Source organism: Callospermophilus lateralis, chromosome Y (assembly GCF_048772815.1).
Source record: "Callospermophilus lateralis isolate mCalLat2 chromosome Y, mCalLat2.hap1, whole genome shotgun sequence".
Lineage (NCBI taxonomy): Eukaryota > Metazoa > Chordata > Mammalia > Rodentia > Sciuridae > Callospermophilus > Callospermophilus lateralis.
The window spans coordinates 4,092,636-4,114,999 of record NC_135326.1 but is presented as its reverse complement, the minus strand read 5'-3'; positions in this window follow the sequence as shown (position 1 = coordinate 4,114,999).

Genomic DNA, 22,364 nt, shown 5'->3' with positions numbered 1-22,364 from the left:
GGAATGTCCATTTCCCAATGATGGTACACATAGTTGCAGAAAGTCACACTCCTTTTCTAGCAACTTCCTGCAGCTTCAAGAAGTATTTCACCTCCTGCCTTTACCAGTGGCCTCTGCTCTGTAGAGTTTCTTGCTTGGCCATGTTTCTACCTGCAGTGTGTAAACATTCTCAAGTCTTCCATTTCTTGAGAGAGATGTGGGGCATAATTTTATTTTGTTGCATATGGATTTCCAGTTTTCCAAGCACAATTTTTTGAAGATATCTTATATCTGGTGTATGTTTTGGGCACCTTTGTCTAATATATATAAGATACGCATAATTTTGTGGGTTAGTGTCTGTGTTTTCTGTTCTGTACCATTCCTCTACCAGTCTGTTTTGGGGCGCATACTATCCTATTTTTGTTACTATTTCTTTGTAGTATAGTTTAGGTCTGGTATAGCAATGTCCACCTGCTTAGCTCTTCCTGCTAAGAATTACTTTAGCTATTCTGGGTCACTTAATAAATCAAGAACCTTGGAATTGGACTAGAGACCTGCATCTAATAGAAGAAAAAATAGGCCCTAATCTTCATCAAAATCCTTGATAAGGACTTGATAAGGCAAGAATTAAAACCAAGAATCAAAAAATGGAATGCAATTAAACTGAAAACTTTCTTCTCAGCAAAAGAAACAATCTATGAAGTGAATAGAGAGCCTACATCCTGGGAGCAAAATTTTACCCTTGTACATCAGACAGAGCACAAAACTCTAGAGTATATAAATAATTTAAAATATAAACACCAAAAATCAAATAACCCAATCAACAAATGAGCCAAGGACCTGAACAAAAACTTCTCACAAGAGGACATACAATCAATAAACAAATATTGGAAAGATGTTCATTATCTCTAGCTATCATAGAAATGCAAAACAAAACTATACTAAGATATCATCTCACTTTAGTCAGAATGGCAGCTATTATGAAGAAAAACAACAGTAAGTGTTGGTGAGGATGTTGGAGAAAAGCGACTCTCATATATTGCTGGTGGGACTGCAAATTGGTGCAGCCAATTTGGAAAGCAGTATGGAGATTCCTTGGAAATCTGGGAATGGAACCATCATTTGACCCAGCTATCCCTCTCCTTCCACTATACTCAAACACATTTTTAAAAAAAGATACTACAGGAACACAGTCACATCTATGTTTATAGTAGCACAAATCACAATAGCTAAACTTTGTAGCCAACTGAGTTGACCTTCAGTGGATAAATGAATAAAAAATGTGACATATATACACAATGGAATTTTACTCAGAAATAAAAGACATTAAAATCATGGCATTTTCAGGTAAATGGATGGCATTAGAGAAGATAATGCTAAGTGAAGATAGCCAATCCCCCCCCAAAAAAAAAACAAAAACAAATACTGAATGTTTTATTTGATATAGAAGGCTAACTCATAGTGGGGTAGGGAGGGGAAGCATGTGAAAAATACATGAATTCTAGATAGGGAAGAGGGGTGGAAGGGTAAGGAAGGAAGCAGAAGATTAGCAAGGATGGTGGAATGTGATGGACATCACTATCCAAAGCACATGTATAAAGACACAAATTGGGTGTCAACCTACTTTATATACAATCAGAAATATGAAAACCTGAGGTATATATGTTTAATAAGAATTGTAATGCAAAAAATTACATTATAAAGACATTAAATGGCATGAACATACTTTATGTACAGAGATATAAAAAACTGTGCTCTTTAGGTGTAATAAGAATTATAATGCATTCTGCTGTCATGAATTAAAAAAATAAAATCAATTAATTTTTTTGAAAGGTTTCCATTTCTTAAAGCAAAACTCACACTATGGGTTCTCTGGGTGACAGGAAGAACAGGGGAGCTATGCTTGCCCCAGCCCTCAGATGACATCATGAGTACCAGAATAGGCAGCATTCCTTTTCGGCTGGGTCCTATTTTCCAAAAGGACACTCTTTATCAGATGAAGTAGGCCAGTGGACACTCTCAAAGAGGTTTCTACCATCACTGGCTTGACCACAGTCAGGGAGACTGACAACACCCAGAAATTTTCCTAACCTCACAGGCTCAGGCTAATCATTCTCTTCTGCAGAGCCCATTCCCTAATGGTGGAGCTAGATACCAGAGTGCCTCTGACCCTGACTGCTGCTCTCTTCACCTGTAGAGTCCACCTGAGGATCAACACTGGGGAAGTGAGGCCCTGCCACTGCAAGGAGAGTGGAGGGTGAGCCAGGCAGCCTTCCAGCCAGGCCCTCTGCCTAGCAGTTACAAGGCCTGGCCCCACCTCTTGTGGCCCTCAATCCTGTGGTTAGAGTGCACTCAGCTCTGTTCCTTTCTGTTGGCCAAGCTTCAAATCCACCTGTGCAGTTTACCTGGATTCAGAAGCTCAATTCCTTCTTCCTGCCAGCCACATTTTGTGTTTGCTCCTGTGTGATTCATTCCCCTCTTGACCCCTGGCTTTGTAAGCATGACACTGCAACACACTCTGGCCATGAAAAGGGCCTTGCCAAGAGCCTATCATGTCCTTCTGAGGTCTGCCTCCCTCATTGGATTATGAGACCCGTGAATTGGGTGTTACAATGTGGTAGGTTCCCAATGAATTTTTTTAAGTAAGTGAATGAGTGGAAAGAACAAACAAAATTAATTCCTTTTTGTCCCCACAACTTCTCACTAAGTTTGACCCATTCTGCTTCCTCAACAACTCCCATGTCTGACAGCTACTTTTTCTGCCTGCCCAGAGTGAGTTAGTTCAGGCCTCAATTCTTCCTGCTGAGCTTGGAGCAAAGCTCCTGCTACACCTGTCACTCAGTATACCACACTTCTAATCACTACAGATGGCATGTAATGTACAAGCCATCACACTGCTTTCCCACTCAGAGCCTCTGCACAGCTTCCCAACTCCACACTGGGTAGAGCATGAGGCCAAGGCATGCCATGGGTTCCTGCATAAATGGATTCACTCCTATTTTTAGCATCTCCACATCACCTTCCACTCACTCTCCATGAACAAGCCAAATAAAATTATCTCCTGTGTACCATTCCCAGGCTTCTTTTCTGTAGAAAAGTTTTTAGTTTTAGTACAATTTTAGTTTATATAAAATCTTAAAAGACAGTGCACAAGTTTAATGATAGCTCTCAGCTTCTTTCACCAATTATTAGCATAGAAATGTCTTTGATCATCTGTCACAGTCAATGAATCTATACTGACATGTTGACTAATATTTATGTGTTACTCCCTCTGTAGTTCTTCTCTTTCTTCTGTCTTCAGATCCCACTCAGGATGCTATGTTATGGGATGTGGTCATGTTGTGTGGGCTCCTCTGGGAAGTCATGGTATCTCGGACTTATCTGTGTTTCGAGGACCTTCACAGAAGCATTGAGAGGAACTGATCAGGGGATTGTAGAACATTCTCAACTGCTCTGCTTTAAAGCCATTTCCCAGTCTATGATTTTGGGCTTTTACTCTGTCAGAAGAAAGAAATTAATTCACAATGAAAATAATTTCTTTAGTATTGAAATAATTGCTACTAATACAATCTTCTAAAGGTAATGATCCTGAGAGCTATTTAAGGAGAAATAATGAACTTCATGAGCAGTTAAAATTCAAGATAACAGCTAATCTTCCAACTGCCAGTTTAGAATATAGGAAAAGTCCAATTTCTAAAACAAAAAAGAAAAATATAGGAAGGAAGGAAAGAAAGGAGGCTCTGAGAGAGAAGGAGGAAGAGGTAGAGAAAGGGAGAAAGGAGGTATTTCCTTGATTGAATGTTAAAAGTTTTCAATTTGAAAAGAAAAGGAACATGGTAATAATTATCCACCTGTGTCCATAATTTTATGGAGACTTCTAAGTACAAAGAGAGAACTTTGTTATGACAGAAGTGGAAATCCATTTAAAAGGCCCTTAATCCATGGATAAACAAATAGGAACCACAGAGGAACATAGAAACTTTTAAAGTCCATAAAGATGAGTAGGAACAAAACACATTTAAACTTAGTCAGAAAGATTGAAAGTGAACAACCTTGACATCTCCCGGATAACAGATGTGGCTAGGGGTTTAGTCTTGCACGGGGGATGGGGGTGGGAGCTGCTGTGCTGGAGCTTACCCAGGTGACTTCAGGAGAGACCCAGAGGCACAGATCAATCCTGTTGTCTGACTCAATTTCATTGTGTTGACTTTTGTTCCTGCTTAACAGTTTCCTAAAGCACCAGATACCAGGGTACCTTGCAACTGAACCTGCCCTTGAGTGAACCAGAGATTCTGTCACTGATCCACTCTCCTCCTTTTGAAACAACAGAATTCACATTCCTCAGATCAACCATCCACCCTGCAGGTGACTTGGATGCCAAGCAAAGTGGAATGTGTATTTTTTTTTCTGATGCCTGAGTTTTAATCACAGGCTGATCCAGGGGTGTTTGGTTTGAACATACCTGGAGAGAGGAAGGAAGTGTGATGGTAATCCTATATGTCCACTTTGCCAGACTACATTGCCCAGGTGTTCAGTCAGCCTGGATGTTGGTGCAAATATATTTTTGAAATGTGATAGACAATAAATTCTGCAGATGGAGAGTCAAGCATATTCCCTTCAGTAATGTGAGTGGGCCTCAGCAAATGAAAAGCCTTAAGAAAAAAGACAGGGCTTGCCTATGGAAAAGAAATCACTGCCTGCAGACGGATTCCAGATTAGTCTGCAACCTCAGCACTTCCCTGGGCCTCCAGCCTGAAATTTGACCTGCACATCACAATAAATTTACTACTCTCCAAAGTTGGTGAGCCAGTTCTATAAAATAAGGCTCTTTTGCTCTCTCCCTCTCTTTCATTTCTGCAACTCCACAGTTAAGAAGATTCATGCTTCCTGAATTGTAACCACTTTCACATTTTGATCCTAACGGTAGGTTGGGACATACTACTGACAGGAATTCGCTAATGCTGCAGAGGCAATGAGGCCATCAGAGGTCTCATCTCAGGCCTGGCAGGAAGTCATCCTTCCCTAGATTCTGGTTCTGGAAGGCCCACACTTTGCAACACTCTGGCCACATTGCACTTGCTTCTACCTGGCCAGGTTAGGAAATGTACAGGAACAAAGGTTTGCTCTTCTATCATCTTCAAAACTTGGGATGCTATTTTTTGAACTACCAATGTGAGGAAAGGTAGGTGCTTAAGAAAATTATGGAAAAATCAAAGAACTTCCCAGATGACACCAGACATCTGTCAAGCTGGGGTCTGTGTTGAGGAGTGTCCACAGAATTGAACTCTGGCCAGTGCTCAAGTTTCTGTTCATATGACTGAGTCTCCTTGCCAAGCAGAATAGGGTAATCAGCAGGATAATATAGGGATATTCATCTGGGTTCAACAATGTGTCCATGAGGTCACCTGTCTTCTGTAGCTTAGTGGCTACATGTCTGTCTTATCCTCCCAGCACCCAGTGTTATAGCTCCTGAGACATGGGAGGTGGTATGTGGTATTTCTAGCCACAATTATACTTCAATCCAGACCCTTGAAAATGGCAAGAAATATGAAAAAAAAAAAAGAAAGGAAGAGAAAGTATAGGAGAAAAGTGGGGGATGGTTGGCACAGAGCAATCTGGAGATGAATTCTTGTTTTTCATGCTCCACCAGGGCATCCTGAAAACCTTCCAGATGAAAGGGAGGTCTCACTCTGCCCCTGTCCTTCTGTGCCTTTCTAATGAGAGCAATGGTAACAGTTAACATTTTCTAGAAGTTACCACCTTAGGTGTAGAAGTGCTTCACTATTCATATTATGTTTTTTCAAGTTTACTGCTTGCTAAAACTTACTTTTTTACCCCCAAATCACTGCCCATGAGCCCAGAGTCACCTGATAGCTATGCTCCCTGCTGAGGCTGAATGAGGTTTCTGAATTCCTTTTTATTCTTACACTGTATACAATTGTCTTTTTTTCTTTCTTTCCACGGCCCTGTTTAAAACACTCTCCACACATCATGCTTAAGTTCTCTTGTGCTCCTGAGAAAAAAGAAGGATGAGATGGCCTCATGTTCTCCTCATGGAGAACACACACATATCTCAGAATCTCCCTTCCAACACAAGCTGTGGCACAGATTTCTATGTTTCATGCTAACCAATTGGCAGCTTGTATCATTTGAGGTGTCTCAAACAGAAACCACATGGTGACACATTGGTGGGTGGCTGCAAGCAAGTGACTCCAGAGCCTGCCAGGCATCTGGCCCTGCTGCAACTAAGATCATCACCCCAACATTCTCCAGCTCAGACTTTGAGGTGACTTTACAGAACCTGGGTAACAAGAAGTATTATGAAGTTGACTACTGACTTTGGGGCATCCTGATCCTGTCTAGGTGCTGGATGCCATGGGCAGTGGCTCAGAGCTCATAGGGATGTGATGTAGCAAAGCCATCCTGAGTAAGGGTCAAATGCTTTCCTCTTGTTCTGTATAACCATCTGAGGTAACATTCAAAAGTTCACCCTACTGTTGCTCAGGACTTGAGTGGGGTTTGATGGGCTTTAGTAACTTTCCTAAGGCAATCACAGAACCAGTGATTGCTGGGCCCAGAAGTCCAGCACTGGCAGTCAGACCATGGAGGCATGGGTGCACACTGGGTGATACTGCCCACTCACTTTCCCTTCCTGCTTGAGCAGAATTATGAATGTTGGGAGACTAAGACAGTGGGCATGCAGAGACCCTAGACTTATGCTTCCAAGCAAATGACATGTAAAACCTTGGGAACATAATCAACCCACAGCACCTAGTGTGTTTAGGCTCACTTCTTTTGTGTTTTGTGCTTCTGAGGTAGATTTATGCTTTGTGTTTACCAAAGCCTATATAAAAATCTTAGACTCTCTTATGCAGATAACAACTTAATTTCAATCATATAAAACTCTATGATTTGACTTGCTACTTAAAGCACACATTTAATCTTATATACAACTCTATGCTTTGACTAGTTACTTAAAACACACATTTTATGCTTTCCATGTTAGCATTTTCATCACTTTGAACTACATATCTTGACAATCTGTTTGATCTATAATTGTCTTAACTATTTTTTCTCTTTCCACATGCTGAAGTGAACTCAATATTGCTTATAATAGTGGTGTCTGTGCTTTTAAATATTTTATGTTGCTAATTAATAATTTTGTTTGCCTGTTTCAACTTCACTCCCTTCAGCAGATCCAGGGACAGGCCTCATGGTGGTGAACATGGCTTTTCTTTGGGAGAGTCATCACCTACTTCCTCCTCATTTCTGAAGCAGAGTTTTGCTGGACAAAGTATTCTTGTTTGTGAGTTTTTCTTTTTTCCATTTTGCACATTGAGTTTATCCTCCTGCTCTCCTCTAGCCTACAGGGCTTCTGCAGAACAAGTCCTTGAGTGCCACCTTGGGGCTCCTTTTTTAGGGATAAAAAGCGATGTTTTTAAAGCACCACAGTTTTTGTGCACTGCAGACAAGCATAGTCTCAAACAGTGACAGGGTTCTTCATGTACCTAAACCCTGCCGTGTAAGAACTGGGCCAGGAGCTTCAGAAATCTTGTGTGGAACAGGGCAGACATTATGGCTCGGCAGAACTGAGTGAAGTTGTTTGGCTACTCTTTATACCACCAGCATGGAGGCAGAAAATGTGTTCTCTCTCCCTTGTGCTCTTTCACTCTCTCTGCTTCTTTTTAAGTATTGTTGTTGCTCTGCTCAAAGAGACAGAAAACAATCTTATTTTGGAATGAACAAAATAAAAAAAATAAAAATAAACATAGATGAAAGGAACCTTACGTGATGCCATTCTTTCAGCCAGTGTGAGACAGCCACAAATGTAATGGAATTAGTAACTTTGCACTTGAATCAACTTAAACTTGAAATAAATTTGTAGCAGGTATACAAAGAAAAAAAAATCCCATAAGAAATTTCACACCCATCATGCAGCTCTGTGATGCTTCCTAAGATCTGAAGGTCCAAAATATGAGAATAGGAGTCTGCTTCTTCTTCATGCTCATTTTATTTAAGAAACTGCATTAAATTGTCTGGACTGCTTTTGTCAGTAGACAAGAATTTTAGGAAACACAGAAAAAGGAATCCACTGTGATTCTGGTTAACTTTTAAGCACAACACAACAACATGGTAACATAAAAAATGCAGAAAAATACCTTTTTAGAATGTTAGAATATTTACTTTATTTAAGCCATGTGAGTGATATAATATCCAAAACAAAGACAAAATTCAAAACATGGCTTTATTCTTTTCCCACATGTGCCTCACTTCTTAATATAAGGGGTGAGAAACCTGGGCATCAGTCTGCAAACTGAAGAAAGATCTTTTGATTCTCTGTTCTCCTCCATGTCTATCACAGATTAGTAATAGCTATCAACTGAGCAGCATCCAGAAGTCCAAGGTCAGTTTAGAGCTGACCAAGAAATCCTGAGGTAAAGTTTGATCATCTACAGTGGCTGAAGAAGCAAGAACTCTCCTAAGGAACTTAAGTAGGGAAGAGCCAAGACAACAGTCCTCCTCTGCCTGCAGCTATCACCCTCAGAACCCAGGGCTTGCTGTCACTCTCCAAGACTTTTCCTGGTGTCACCTTCTTAGCCTCTTAAAGTTGGATGGCTCATTCGCTCCACATTTCAAATAACCTTTCATTGTCTTTTTATCCTCTAATAATATTGTAAGTTTTCCTTTTTATTAAGTTTATTGTCTAGATCAGAGATCAGCAAAGTACAGCCCTCCAGCCAAATCTGACCCCATCTGCTATTAATTAACATTAATATTCATATTACCTTTTGCTATAGCACAGCCAGTTTCATTTTTCTGTGGCTGCAGGGACTCTGACTGCTTTGAAGCAGAAGAGATGAGGGGTTGGTGTACAGATGAAAGGGTAAGAATGTCAAGGCTTTGCACTTTCTGGCCTTTGAAGAAGGCCTTTGCACTTCCTACCTTTGAACAAGCTCCATAAGCACAGGAAACGGGTTTTCTCAATCATGTGTCCCAAGTGCTGAGCAAATAGTTGAGGCAGGAATGGATGAATGGTGCCTTCAGGCAGAATGTGTTCTGTTTTGAAGCTTTAAATAAGATAGAGGTTGGGGAACCTGAGTCACCACATCCCATACTAGTATTGCACCTGGAACACAGAAAGTTTTTTTTCCACCAGCAGTGAAATATTTATGTCTCTACTGATTAAGAAAACATGAGATGTTCATGAGAGTTTTTACCACTCTTCACAGGATGGGAAAAGAACCACAGGAATAAGGGGTTAGTAGAGAAGTTAATTAGGGTTGCTCTTGAGAATTGGGAAGCTGGAGAAACCATCCAAGTTCCTATTTTTCCTGGATTCCTCAGGAGTCTCAGTTCCATTCCTCTCCCAGTGGTAGAGATGCACTAAGAGAATTTTGTAGCTTGCTTCACAGGTCATGTTTTCCAGAGAAAAGAGACTCCAGAAGAGACAAGTCACTACCCCCAGCCTCCACATGAGGAGAGGAGGAGCTGATGGCAATAGGCTAAAATTTTTGTTACTCAAAATCCAAGCAAGGTAATGACATGATTCCATTTCAGCTAGAGGCCTGAGGATACCTCTTTAATTTCTTGCCTAAGATTTCTTTCTTAGAGTTCTCTTAAATAAGTCCTTTTTTATCTGAAAATTATTGCATTTATAATCATTTAATTTTCATCTTAATACATACTGAAAAACTTGGGAATCTGCAGGCAAGAGGATAAATCAGGAAGCATAAGTAAGGAAAGCCATTGGCCAAAGAGCAAAAAATGAAAACCACAGTGATCCATGTTCTAGGGGCATGAAAGGTGTGTTTAGCAGAAAATGACCTGTCTTCTGAACATGAAGGCTATTTTCCTCTCAGCAATCAATGGCAGCTCTTGTGTCTTTGGCAAACATGGTTAGAAAAACAATTTGCTTTTGTTAAGAGCTAAATTTTGTGGTGTTTTTCACCATTTTTCTTTGATATCTGTAAATTTTTTCTTTCTATTTTTAAAATTAATTTTTAGGGATGGGGTTGTAGCTCAATTTCAGAGTGCTTGCTTGCTTTGCACATGTGTATCCCTGGGTTTGATCCTCAGCACCACATAAAAATAAATAAATTAATTTTTAATTTAACACTTGATAAAAGAATTCATTCTTCTTACTGCAGATTATATCATCAAATATAGATTATTCTACATTTCCAAACTTCCTCCCTCAAACATTCCCAATTATTACCATTAGTATGCTATCTTGACTGTTTTTATTCACTTTAGAAAACACTGTTATATTTGCATCAATGTACATAAAGAAAACACTTTACATCATTCCATGTTTTATCACACAGAGCAAGAATAATTTATAAATACTGTGCTTGCTTCATTCCACAACTTGTTTTTCAGCAGATGGATTTTTGAGAGAGACTCATTTTGTAAAGCATATAGAAAAGAGATGAAAATATAGACTTTATTCATTTTTTTGAGTGATCTTTATTTCCCTTCCTAAGCATCTGCTACTTGTTTTACATTCATTCTTCTCCTGATAGTCCCTGGATATTAGGGCTTCTTGCTCTTGTAATGTAGAGCATTGTTACTTGTATATGCATGTAAGTCCCACCTCCATTCCACGAAAAGAGATGTTTAGAATTTGAGCTGCTAGCACCTGGTAAGGCATGGTCATGTTGCCCTTCTCTGGAGCTTGGCCAATTACCCCAATAGAAGTGTGTGCAAGTGCTGACCCTTGGTGGCACCTTAGATTCTCCTGCAGCACCTGTCTTGACAGCATGAAGCCTGTGCAATCTTACCTCAATGGTGCTGGTGGGGGGCATGCAAGGCCTTTTAAGGTGGACTTCACTCAGTTAGTTGGCTTTTCTGATTTTCCTTTTTACCTACTGAAGGCTCACACTTCTCATTTTCAATTTCATGTTCTTTTTACTGTTGTTGTAGAAATTTTTGGTGTGCCTTCCTCCCAGCTTAGGGATGGATTCCTGTCTTTTGTCATGTAAGTTCAAACTTGCTGGTATGGTTGTATTTATCTATTAATTCCCTTTTATGCATTTTGATTTTTTATAAGTCTGTTTTAAACAGTGGCCCTCCTCCATGCTTAGCAGATACACATCACATTCTGTTCTATTAAATGTAACATTTTCCTCTTTTATTTGGGTCTCTAGTTCAATGGACTATGGGTTGTGGAACAAGCACAGGCTTAACCCTCAGGCAAGCCCATCTATGGAACCATCTGATCATTCTCAACTATGTGAAAAGCTGTCAATCATATTGTGTACTATTCTATCTGATAGCATAAAATCATAATCTCTGTTCTTCAGTGACTTTTAAAAGTAGCACAAACCCCCAGCCTGCCTGTGGACTGAGACCCAGATGGATTTGATGCTACTCTCCATGACCCCTAGAAGATCAAGTAGTTTAAAAGGCACACATTAATATATGTCACTTGTTTCTTTTCCATTTCCTAAAATATCTCCTTGCTAAAAATGAAGATTCACCATAACTCATTCCCAAACTCAATCTTCAATAAAAGGAATCAGGATTCCCTGGCATGGAAGCTGTCTGTTGGGCAAGAGCGGGAAAAAAAAGTGTTCCCAGAGCCTCTGGAAGAGGCTGAAGTCAGGAAGTGCTGAAAGAAAACCAAGAACACAGAGTCCTGCAAATTGATGGAAGTGTCAAGGGACACAGTAGCACCGCAAAGAAAAAAAAAAATCTGGGGACAAAACTTGAGCAAAGGGGCAAGGTGACACAAGGTGTGGTTCAATAATATCCAGGTCAATCTCCAAGATAAGTATCAGGGGTCATATGACATAAGCAGGTAGGTGGGTTATATAGAGAGTCCCCTCTCCTGGAAGCAATCTGAGATACCAGCAAACAGTTCACTTTAAGGAGGCATCTCCATCACTGCTCCTTGCTCTTTCAAGATGGGCCCTGCATGGCACCTACTCCAATATGCACAAAATTAAAAGAAACAGGGTGAAGGAGGACCTGCAGAAGGCACTGACTGGATTGAGCTCCTGTCCCAGGCCTGATGGAACACACAGTTAAGTTGTCCCATCTCTGTGGTGATGTCAGTCAGAGCAGGCACATGGTCCCTAAACCCTGCTCCAGTTTCCACACATTCTGCTTGGTCACATTGCTGGCTGACATGGGGATACATGATTTATAATCATTTTTGTCTTGCTCAAATAAACTCTGTTTAAGCTTTTGCAGGGGTTTTTCCTTTTAAGAAGAGTCACCCATGTCCTGGAGAAACCGGACTCACGCTGGCTTAGCTTTATGACAGAGGCTGACAGCAGCAGTGCAGTAAAGGTAATGGTAGGCAGCCACAAAACTAGAGCATGGGAAGGGGTTTTGCAATTTTTTGCCCCAAATGCCAACAGAAATGTGTTCAAGAAAAAACCATTAGGCAATTCCCAGATGAGGGACAGACTACAACATGCCTGATCATTAAAAACAAGGGAAATTCAGAACACAGAGGACCCAGCCTATACTTCCAGCTGGAGATCAGGCAGGAGGATCACAAGTTGTAGCCTCAGCAACATGGCAAGGTTCTGTCTCAAAATAAAAACCAGAAAGGACTTGGGATGTAGATTGAAGCTAGAACACTCCTGAATGCTCTAAAAAACTAAGAAAATACTAAAACTGAGTAACTTCTGCAGTCCCAAGGAACAAAAACAGGCATGGTGGATCCTGTAGGGGGTCCTGGGACACAGAATAACCTAAGGTAAGAAAGAATGCATAGATTAATCAAGCACGTACCTTAATACTAATGGTTCCATATGCGTTCAGCATTTTGAAAATTGTACCCACTCATGAAAGATGGGAACCTGGTATTGGGGATATGGGAACTCTCTGTAGTGTGTGCAGATTCAAAATAAAATTATCAAATAGAAAAACTTTTTTAAGAAAACAAAAAGGTGCAGGACTGTATCCTCATGCAATTAACAATTCGATAGCCAGACTTGATAGCTGCATGCAAGAAGCACAGATGGCCCTGGACACAGGCTGGCTCCCTACAGGCCAGAGGTAAGGACTTCCAACAGCTTGGACAAGGTGAAACTCTTTCTGCAATTCCCAAGCCTGAAGCACCAGGAGGGCTTTATGAGGACAACCAACCAAGATGATGCTGGTATACCAAAACCAAAAGAGGACACCATCTGTGCTCACTTCCCCAAGATGAGGTACAGGAGAGTAACTCACAAGACTAAAAGATGCACAGCACTATGTAGGTAATGTTGTCCATCTACCTTCAGCTGTCTTTCTTGCTGGACTCTTTTTATGCACTTACTGGAGAAAGATTCTTTAGCTTTAGTACCCAGAAACAGTTGGTTCCCAACTGTAAGACTGTAATAATGGTCTCAGTAACAACCCATGAATTTCTACTACCCTAGTCTTCTCAAGTTTAAAATGAGAGTAACATCCCCAAACCTCACAAGTGTTATTAAGTCCAGAGAAAATATCTAGGCAAAGTACTTGGAGTGTTACAAAAGCATAATACAAATAAAAACTTGCATCAGCATGGCTGGTAACTGTGACAATGCAGCCATGCACTCAATATTGGAAATTCAATATCTGATACTTATGTAAGGACCAGATGAACAGCAAATACTATTGCCTCATTCACATTTTCCAGAACATATTCACTGAGTGTTCATTGTTTATCAAGGGCTATTTAAAGGGACAGATACCACGTTTTACTACTTACTGGTTATCCCAGTTAAGGAGAAATGTTCACATGCTAATTTAAGGTCTTGAAACATCACAAAGCATAACTTCACCAAATGTGCAAGTACTCTGAGGTAGGCTGGTAGTCTCTATGCTGCTCTTCTTGGCCCATTACAGGTACCATGCCTCAGAAGAAACAGCTTTCACCAGGGTTTGCTGTGTGGCCACAGAGAGCATTGGACCAGCCCTTTCTAATCTTTGCTCCTTTCCAATTGGTGATTTCTGCAAAGATTCTATTCTCTTTATTCTCCTGCTGAAGATTCATACCTTCTCTTTGTTTCATCATAAATTAAAGTACAAACCCCAAGGGGAATGTCATTGTCACTGTCAAGAAGTAGCACCCATCCTCCCTTGATGCAAAAATATCAATGACAACCAGAAGAAGGAGGTCTCACCATGAATAAAACACTAGCTAACCCAGGAGTTCCACACCCATCCTGGCCCATTCCCTGCAGCTCTGACAAAGGATCCACTGTGCAGTCTCACCCACAAGCTTGATAATGTGCTAATTTAATTTTCCAGTATAAAAAACAGAAACAGCTATATTTTAGGATTTTCATTTCTAGTGAATTCAGACATCTTAGCTTTTGTTAATTCCATTATATTTTTTTTGTCACAGAGAAGCACTCAACAGTTGCTTTTGTAGTTTAATCAAGAAATCAACATCACTCCCCATACACAATGATGGTTTATTATACCATCTTTTTTGATGTGGTGGGTGTCAGCATCTCTTTCTTAATAAGTCCTGTGGCATCTTGTGCAAGGAAATGCCATGAGGCCATCTGGTAAAAATATTTCTGACAACTCTACTAACCAGCAATCTGTCCCAGGCTCACTGCCCCAAATTGGAACAAAATCAGGTTCCTTTATTAAAAAATGTCAACATTTCACCTAAATCTGAAGCAAATTAAAAGTGAAGTCAACAAGGTAAATTTCACTTTAAATTCTGCTTTTTGCTTCAAGCTTAACAAAGTGCATAGGCACTCAGTGAAGCAGCAGCTTGTGACTCCACTCCTCTAACTCCTCATGGTGAGAGTAAAATGTCCCTCCTTCAGGGCCACACAAAAACCTCTCCCTTCATGGTTCTCACTCTTGAAACCAGGCAAATGGCAGTGATCTCAGTCATGGTGAATGCTCAGTCTGCCCCACCTGCCATTGCTGCAGGATCAGGAGAATAGCCCACCCTTGAAGAGCTATGCCTTTGACCTGCCACAACTTCAGAAAATTATTTTTTTTTCATTTGAAGTTATTTGCAGGCTTTGATGAGCTAAGTACTCCCTAAGTAAATATCAAATTAACATTTGTCCAGGTGCAGGAATTTCATGTGCATTGGAATAACAGTATGTTTCAGAAGGTTCTTCAGTAGGAGGGCAAGTATAGTATGAATGTATCTAGAGAGCTTCTCAGGGGATCTGAATAATGCCCTCTCAGGCCCCCTTTCTGCCTTCTCACCTAAGCCCCACTCCAGAGGTAAGGCTAAAATGCCCATGGAACCCAGGGCATTACACAGAGCCTAGAGATGAACTATTTCAAAACTACTTTTATGTCTGGATTGCTAAAAATGGGCTCCTATTCCAAGCACAACCTTAGTTACTCATTGCACTTATTCAGTGTGATGCAACAGATGATCTCAAAGGAGACAAGTGGAGGAGGGGTAGGTACCTCCTTCCCCACCCATTAGCCTAGTGGTCACACACCCTTGTCCACAGAGCACCAGGGCCTTCTGGAGCTGGAGGGTAACTCACTGTGGCTAAGTTCCTGTGTTTGCTTCCACAGTATTCCCATTTCTCCTCAGTATAATGGAATCTTTGTCAAATAGCCAACATTCAAAAGAAAAGAGATTGATTTACCTTTGAGTGACAAAAATTAACTGACTTATCTCTAAATTTTATTAAAATAGTTTTAAAAGATAAGTCATTGCATTTCATAAAAATATATAATTCATTAACATAAAATTATAAATACAGAAATTAAGACAAATGAAAAATAATAAAGATAATTACAATGAAAAGTAGCTTGAGACTCTCTAACCATCAAATATTAGTTGATAGGTTTCCCAGTACCCAGACAAAGAAGAAAATAGAATTAAAAGTTTCACAGAGCCCCTAGATAGTAAACAAATAAGTGCAGCTTCTCCTTAAAGGAAGACTGAGGAGACAACATGCGAGGCCATAGCCAGCAGGAGGTCCAGAGTTTTCTGAGCAGAGGGAGCCAGCTAAGAGCACAGTGTGTCACAGGGCTGTAAATTACAGTTCATCTGCTCACCAAGAAAGGTACTTCTTGGAGAGCCATTGGGGATTCTGAGGCACAGTTACCAGGGAACACAGGGAGAGGCAGGGCTGGCTCCATGCTCTTTCCATCATTCTAGCATGAACCACCACCATCATTTGAAAGCCTGGCTTCTGCTAAGTGGGACATGAGGAGTGTCAGGATCTCTTCAAGAAACCACCTGCATGAGGGACATGTTTCTGCACCACACTGGGAAGGCTGGAAGGCCATATCATTGTTTTGACCCTGGTCACAGCCTTGTTTCTGAATTATCCACGCACTAGATATGGAGCAGTAAACATTTTCTTAGCATTCAGAGTAATTTGATTGTTCAGCTTCACTGAGATATAATTGATAAATGGTGTATATTCAAGGGGTACAACATGATGTTGAGATACGTGAGATGATATATGTTTATATATATATATATATATATATATATATATATATATATATATATATATATATAATGATATATAATCATATGAGATGACTTCCAATCAAGTATGAGCATATTCATCACTTGACATAGTTATTTTTCAGATTTGTGGGGAGAATCACTAGTGAAACTGGAGTTTTAGGTGAAACGCAATTCACTTCTTCCACTGGCAGGTAGAATCTGCACAAGCTGCAGTCCTCCAGCCAAGAAATATTGCAACCCTTAAAGGTGTACCATGCCCTCCAGTTTTGCACAAAGCCTGGTAGCTCACCTTAAATTTCTTCTTCCTAATAAGACAGCTCATGTCTCCCATTACTGCCTGTATGATGGGTGCAGATGTAAATTCTCTCCACCCTGCTGACCTTTACCCTGATTAATTCCTGTACATGATGTTAGCTGTGTATGTTTTCTCATTAAAGGAGATCCTGATTTGACTGTTCTCCCTGGCATGTCTGATTGTCCTCCCAGGAGGGAGTGCTGAATGTGGACAACCAGTCAACTTTTCTTGGTTTGTCCTGGTCAGGGCATGCTCCCCCAATCTATTCTGCAGGTCAGGAGGAAATGGGGGGCTAAAACCATCAGCCTACAGGCATTTTCCCATGGAAGTGTCAGGGGCCAGCATTATAAGTCACTCTCTGAGGATCAATTAACCAATCATAACCTGATTTTCTCCTTTCATTGATAATCTGATGTCCCAGAGAATTCTCTCAGCCTCTTGAGCCTCTTTCTCCTCCTACTGGGACCAAAAGATTAAAATATGAGTGGACCTTTCTTTTCCAAAAGAGGATCTCTCATTTCTCAGATGAAGGTTGACCAAATGCTGAGGGACCATTTGGGGAATGCTCTCTGGCAAAGGCTGAATTTGAATCATTAAATGCACAAGGATCTTTTTCTAAATAGCTTAAATTTACCCTAATTTTCAGTAAATTTTTGTCGGTTGTTAATTTTGTTTTCTTAAATCTTGAGGTTTAATCTTAAATCTTAAATCTTTTAGCACTCTGAGCTGCCAGCTCATTATCATGTGCTTTTTCTCATAGTACATAATCTGTTTCTGATAAGAATGAACGGTTCTCTCCAATTCTTATTTAAGATCATTGACCTATTTTTTATAGTTCTACAGCTGTTCAGTTGTATGGCTGATGTTTTTGTCCACTTTTGAAAGTTTCTCCTTTTGCTCTATCCAGTAATTTTCTTCTCCAATTAATTTTCTTTGGAGTTTCATTCAATTTTTTATATAGTTCAATCATGACATGGATTTTCTCCTGAAGATTCTGATTATCTCTTTTAAATTGTGTATTTTTGACTGATAAGATGCTTGCTCCTCTTAATATTTTTAATATGTTCCATCAGGTTTTCATCTACTTGATCTTCTTCAGATAATAAAGTAAACATTTGATTTCTTTCTACTTCTAAGGTTTTAAAAGAGGCATTTATCTTAGCAGCATAAACATGTTTCTTCAAAGCTTTTTTGGCTGATCATTTAAATGAGCACCAATTTCTGATTCATTCTTTTGTTTTTTTTCATTTCCAAGTTACCATCATATTTTAGGTCTTCTCCAAGCACAGAAGCCCGATCTTTCATCTGCACAAAGTGTTCAGTCAGAGACTTAATGTGATTTTCTTTAACTCTTAGAACTTTTTCTGCATATACAATAGAGTCTTCCAATGTTATTTTCTGTTTATTGATTTCATTCAGTTTTTCTTTCCATACTGCAACTTTTTCTTTCTGACTATCCTGAAGTTGAAAATTTTCTTTCAATACCTCTTTTATTGCTACCTTTAATCATTCTACATTTGCTTAAAATATTCTCAAGGTTGTTTCACCTTGGCTAATAGTAACTTGAGAAATTTTGGAACAACTTCTAGTGACTTAATCTTTCTCGATATATTTGCCATCAATTCTTCCTGTTGAGAATGTTCAGTTTCTTCTTATTTTAGCTCTTTTTCTAAAAAGAGAATTTAATCCCCAAGTTTTGATTTAGAACTTTTCATATATTGCCTCCAAATTTTCTGCTTCTATGGACTTCTTCTCCAAAATGGCATCCTTTAAAGAATACTATAAGCCTTCATACTCTTTCTGAACAAGATAACTTTCTCAAGTAGTTGACATTTTTTTTCAATTAGTACAGCAAACTTTAGAGCAAGGTTTTTTTTCTCTTCTCACATAACACCTGCTTTTAACACATTTACAACATATTCACAGAAACAATAGAACAGCAAAAAATCCAATAGCTGCATATATCACCAACTCCCAAGGATATTCATAAGGATGAGGGCCTGGTTTTATATCCACAGACAATGAAGCCAAAGCCCTGCATACTTCTTTCAGGCCCAGGACCAAATATCAGCCCCACATTGCTGAGGGGGGACCCTTTGGTCACGCATCACTCTAATGCTGCTTTGCCTACTGCTGCAGCCACAGTTTGCCCAACCACACCCAAACAGGCTGTGGAAACTTAGGTCTTTGGTGAGGAATTCAAACCTGCACCAGGCAATGGAGCATACCATTGTGAAGCAGCTTTATGGGTTGAGGGGAGTGGAACTGTGGGCATAGGCATGGAAAGTTACAGTCATAGGCTCCCAGGGTCTTAGCACATTCAAGTGCATGACAGGGAAATCTTGGCCCCTTAACTATGCTGTGCATCCTGAAACAGTGCAGGTTTTAGACTGTCCATATTGAGCCATAGGGGACTCCTCTTTTTGCCACCCACCCCTTAGTTTACTTTCAGCCTGATCAAAGTGGAGATTTTTTTGTGCTCTTCCATTCAGTCATAATGTCAACTAGTTTGATGTATCTAAAATTCTAAAGCTTTGTTAAATAATTTAAAGAGCAGGTGCACCATATATTTGTACTACTTTCCCTTTTATTGTAATGATTCGTTTATTTTTCTTCCCTCCTGTCCACTCCTTGTTTCCTTTCTTCTTTCTCCCTTTTCTCCCTTTTCTTTTCTTGCAGTGTGGGGAGTAAAACTCCAAGGCCTTCTCCATGCTAGGCAAGCTCTCTACCACTGGGCTACATCTGGAGCCTACTGACACTTACTAGAGAAAAACCCTCAAGTTAGACTATTTCAAAAGTAATTTTAGAAGCATTGCTACCATGGGCAAAAATCAGTTATGACAAGTTGTTTTTAAAAAGTACAGCATATGTAATATTTTTTTAAAAAAATAGGAACTTAAAACTTGAGTTGGCTTTCAGGTTTTACTAGACCTCTACTTATTTAAGTTTTCAAACTTGTTTTTCAGATGCTCTTTTGACTTCTTATAGGATGTAAAACTTCTAAGTACCTGAGTCATTATAAATATACAGCAAAAAGAACGATGTGACTCTTTGAAATGGCTTTAGCTCCCAAAGGTGAATTATGTTGTTAAGACAGAGTTTATTGTTTGATGTAAATAAAAGACATCTAATATAGTTTTTGTTCCTAGTTATTCTGAATTATTGATAAGCCAAATCTAATGTTTGAAGGAAAGCATTCACGATTTGTCTTTGATTTGCTATATGTTTCTAAAATACAAAATATTATGACATCATGTATCAATAGACAAATTCTATTTCTATGGACAGAAATTTATCCATGTAAACTAAAACATTTGTCCAGTTCAATAGGGTATAAAAGTTTAGAAACTTTTAAACAAATATAATTATATGAGGTTATATATATGTTAATTATTTCATGGTGAATATTAATCAGTGTACATACATATATCATAATCAAATTATCAGCTGGGATTGGTGTCACACACCTGTAAAACTAGTAGCCTCTTAGGAGGCTAAGGCAGGAGTATCACAAGTTTAAGACAATCCTCAGTAGTTAAGTGAGACCCTGCTTAAAAAGAAAAAAAAGAACATGGGCCCCTCAAGGTACATTAAGCTACAACCTACAACGCCGTATGCTGCTGCCCTCTATCACCTCATGACCCAGCATGCCTCAACAGATGCCAGCACCATCCTCTTAAACTATCAGAGCCATGAGCTGAATAAAATATATTTTCTCTAACTTACCAAGGGTGATAATAAATTATAGCAACAGATATCACACAAAGTTTCAGAGACATTACTGGTCAAGGCACACAACTAAAAAGGAACACTTCTGGGACTCAAACTAATTGTCTTTGGATCTATACAAGATAAAAGAAGTTCACCATAAAGTAAAACACATGAAAACCAGGCTGAAGATTCCTCTTTACTTGTCAGAGCTTTTTCTGTTTGGATGTAAAAATTGCCAAATGAGAGTACCTTGTTTGCATATACATCATCGGTATCAAGGTACCTACTTTCAAGTGAACTTCCTGAGCCTTGTCCTCATCTGAACATGCAGGACAATAACACTTTCATCATCATCGTCATCGTCATCATTATCATCATTTTCTTCTTCTTCTTCTTCTTCTTCTTCTTCTTCTTCTTCTTCTTCTTCTTCTTCTCTTTCTTCTTCATTACAAAAGAGTGATTCCCATCAGTAAAGGGACAAAGAGTATAGACATCCAATTCTGTTCCATCCCTTTCCACTATCCTTTTCCTGTTACTTAGTAGAAAGAAAAATAGTGAGGATTCTTATAAACCATTTTTCTTTGAAGTATTATAGGATTTTCAAATTGTATACACAGTATAATAGAACACAAAATAATAATAAGATACCAAACCACACCCAGCTATAAAAGTTAAGTCTTGGTCAATTACCTTTGACTTTCCACTCTGACATGGGCACCTGGTCTTACCACTTATTTAAATTTGAGAAACTTTTGCACCCTTCACATCATCATTCCCAAGATCACCAGAGATGATGATGAAAGATGCAGTACTTCATGTGCTTCTTGAACATTTTCAGACTTCAGTAACTTCTATTTGTACCCTTTCCCACGACTTGTAAAATCATTTCCTACAAAAAATCTAGTACATAAAATTTTTCTTTGTAAGATGCAAGCATTGTGATTTAGGGAATCAGTAGTACCGTATAATTGGAAGCTGGTGAAATTGGTGTGGTTGTGCATGCCTCTAATCCCAGTAGCTCAAGAGGCTGAGACAAGGAGATCATGAGTTCAAAGACAGCTTCAGAAAAAAGTGAGATGCTAAGCAAAGTGTGCAATGAAACCCTGTAACTAAATAAAATAGAAACTAGGGCTAAGAATGTGGCTCAGTTGTCAAGTGCCCTTGAGTTCAATCCCTGGTACCCCACCATGACCACCAAAAAAAAAAAAAAAAGATTAATGTTTCTTTTGGACACGTTAACTTAGGAAATGGGAATTTTCATTTCAGAGAATCTACTGTGAATAATTTGTTAATTTAAAAATGTCAATTTGCTTGACAAAAGTATTCACCATCAAAGTACAATAGGAGTTTGAAAGAGACATGAGAAAACACAAGGAGAGATACTATGAGCATCCAGGGAGTCCAAAAGATGATTCCTATGAGTCCCCACAGAATTTATGCATGGATCAAATACAACCAATAAACACTCTCATGATTAAAATGATTGTTATAGTGTAAAAAAATTAAAAAAAAAAAACTTCCCCTCTTGGTAAACCTCACTGGACCACCCCAGGGGTCCTCAAGAACCTCCCACAAGTTACTCAGACCATCCCAACCTCCAGCATTGTGACTGAAAGCCACTCCGATTCACTGGTATTTATGCCAAGGCAGTTGTACAATATTTTGAATATCAATCCTGGGTATCTTCCAAACTTCTCCTTAAGTAAGAATCATCCCCCCCCCAAAATCCTAGGCAGTTTTTTCTTGATCTATTTGACCTTGTTTTTTGCCTAAAAATACTAGCAGCTGAAAGTAAGATCCATCTCCACGAACTGCATGCATCTCTTTCCTCTAGCAGGTTTTCATCAAATTATGCTTGTTAAAATTTAATTTAGAATACATACACAGTCTGATAAAAGTTTAAGCTGTGACACTAATTTTTAAAATATACATGTGCAAAACCATATGTGATAATACAATTAATCACTCATTCCTTTGGAA